Below are 2871 nucleotides of genomic sequence, written 5' to 3'. Positions count from 1 at the left end.
GAAGAAAGAAAAAAAGAAAGAAAGGAAGAAAGAAAGAAAGAAAGAAAGAAAGAAAGAAAGAAAGAAAGAAAGAAAGAAAGAAAGAAAGAAAGAAAGAAAAGGAAGGAAGGAAGGAAGGAAGGAAGGAAGGAAGGAAGGAAGGAAGGAAGGAAGGAAGGAAGGAAAGAAAGAGAGAAGGCCAGGCGTGTTGGTTTACATCTGTAATCCCAGCATTTTGGGAAGCCAAAGTGGGTGGATCACCTGAGGTCAGGAATTCCAGACCAGCCTGGCCAACATGGTGAAACCCCATCTCTACTAAAAATATAAAATTAACTGGGTATGGTGGCACATGTCTGTAATTCCAGCTACTTGGGAGGCTGAAGCAGGAGAATCACTTGAACCTGGGAGGTGGAGGTTGCAGTGAGCAGAGATCATGCCACTTCACTCCAGCCTGGGTGACAAGAGAAAAACTCTGTGTCAAAAAAAAAGAAAAAGAAAAAGAAAAGAAAAAAGAGAGAGAGAGAAAGAAAAAGAAAGATGAAAGAAAGAAACAAAAGAAAGAAGAAAGAGAAAGGAAAGAAAGAAGAAAGAAAGAAAGAAAAAGAAAGAAAAGAAAGAAAGAAAAGAAAAAAGAGACTGCCACTGTACACATTATCCATATTCTTCCTCTGCTTTATCTCTTTCTTCCCAGTGCTTATCACTGCCTAAGGATAGCACTGATGAATCGTGATAGTATTAGCAGTATCCGCTGTCACCTATGCTAACATCTCAGCTCTGTGACCAGGGCATTTGTGACTTTACCCTGTTCACCTTTGTACCCACACTGCCAAAAACAGAGCAGTCATTAAATTTGGGTTTATTTGTTACACAGCAATACTAACTGATGTATATGTCTTATTTAGTAGGAAGATTGATTGTTATCCCCATTTTATAGATTAGGAAACTAAGGCTTACAGAAATTAACCTCTATTGGGCATTTGGTTCTGGATGGTGAGGGAGACAGAGGTAGCAAGGATGGTGACAAGTTCATGTTTTACAGGAATGGATGAATGAGTAGCGCTTCCTAAGGCAGGAACTACTAAGAGAAGACAAGGTAAAGTAGAGAAGAAAGATCTTGAGTTCCCTCCTGGATAAGTTGAGTTTGAAGGGCCTAAAGGGAATGGCAGGTGAGCAGGCTAAGCCAGACTAGATCCCAGAGGAGCGGGTGGGGCAGGAGAGAGAAATGTGGATATTTCATTTGGATTTGGATCGTCATTTGAGTTGTGGACAGAGGCAAGACAGTGAAAGAAGAGGGCTTGCTGAGGCCCAAGATACCACAACATGTAACATCTGGGTGGTTGCAAAGAAGACGGAAAAGGTGCAGTCCCAGAGGTGAGAGGAGAACCGGGAGACAGTGGAGTCACAGAGACCTTGTCTTGTCTTGCTCTGTCGCCCAGGCTGGAGTGCAGTGGTGTAGTCATAGTTCACTGCAACCTTGAACTCCTAGGCTCAAGTGATCCTCCCACCTCAGGCTCCAGAGTAACTGGAACTACGGGTTTAAGCCACCATGCTGGTAAAATTCAATCATTTTAAAGAGAACAATTCAGTGGCATTTAGTATATTCCCAATGCTGTGCAACCACCACCACCACCTCTATCTAGTTCCAAAACATTTCCATCTCCCCAAAGTAAACCCATATTCAGGTAAGGCATGGTGGCTCACACCTGTAATCCCAGCACTTTGGGAGGCCGAGACGGGTGGATCATGAGGTCAGGAGTTCAAGATCAGCCTTGCCAACATGGTGAAACTCTGTATCTACAAAAATACAAAAATTAGCCAGGCATGGTGGCATGCACCTGTAAGCTACTTGGGAGGCTGAGGCAGAAGAATCTCTTGAACCCTGGAGGCCAAAGTTGCAGGGAGCCGAGATCATGCCATTGCACTCCAGCTTGGGCGACAGAGAGAGACTCTGTCTCAAAAAACAAACAAACAAACAAAAACCAATATCCAGTTGATTTCCAAGTTGCCGGGAGTACTTCATTGAAGCCTCCATGTACTAACAACAGATCCTTCTAAATGTAATTGGACTTTGAAGTTTTGGAGCAAATACTTCATTTTTCTCACCCCTGTATCCCCAGGGCACACGACGCAGGGCTTTGGCACTGAACTAAACTTTTTTTTTTTTTAATGTGCAGATCCTGAGACTACCCACCCAATCCTGAGTGATAACTCCTGCGTTGAAGACTCAAATCCAGGCTCTAGCACTTTTGTCTCTGTGACTTTGAACCAGTGACTGCCACCTGGAGGAACTTTACCTTTTCTGTAGAATAGGTATAACTGTGGTACCTATTGTGGGAGGTCAGACTATGCTCCCCCAAATATGAAGGACTGTTGAGCTGGAAACAATTAAGAAACCAGTACAGGAGAGCTCTCTGCCTGCCCTCTATTAGCCTAAAATCAGGGCACAGATTTGAGGATTATTATTACTCCCCTACGCTATCATAGAGGGCTTCCCATAGCACTCACTCAAGAATATTGTTATTATTACATCATATGGTTAAGATTACCGACAAGCAAAAGTCAAGCAGATCTGAAATAGAGTCCAAGACAAGGGGTCGGGCGCGGTGGCTCACGCCTGTAATCCCAGCACTTTGGGAGGCTGAGGTGGGCGGATCATTTGAGGTCAGGAGTTCGAGACCAGCCTGACCAACATGGTGAAACCCTGTCTCTACTAAAAATTCAAAAATTAGCCTGCCGTGGTGGCGGGCGCCTGTAATCCCAGCTACTAGGGAAGCTGAGGCAGGAGAATTGCTTGAACCAGGGAGGTGGAGGTTGAAGTGAGCCGAGATCGCGGCCACTGCACTCCAACCTGGGTGGCTCGTGAGACTCGTCTCAAAAAAAAAAAAAAAAAAA

The sequence above is a fragment of the Mandrillus leucophaeus genome, unplaced genomic scaffold (assembly GCF_000951045.1).
Source record: "Mandrillus leucophaeus isolate KB7577 unplaced genomic scaffold, Mleu.le_1.0 Scaffold7, whole genome shotgun sequence".
Taxonomy (NCBI): Eukaryota; Metazoa; Chordata; class Mammalia; order Primates; family Cercopithecidae; genus Mandrillus; species Mandrillus leucophaeus.
Note: the sequence above shows the minus strand (reverse complement) of the source record.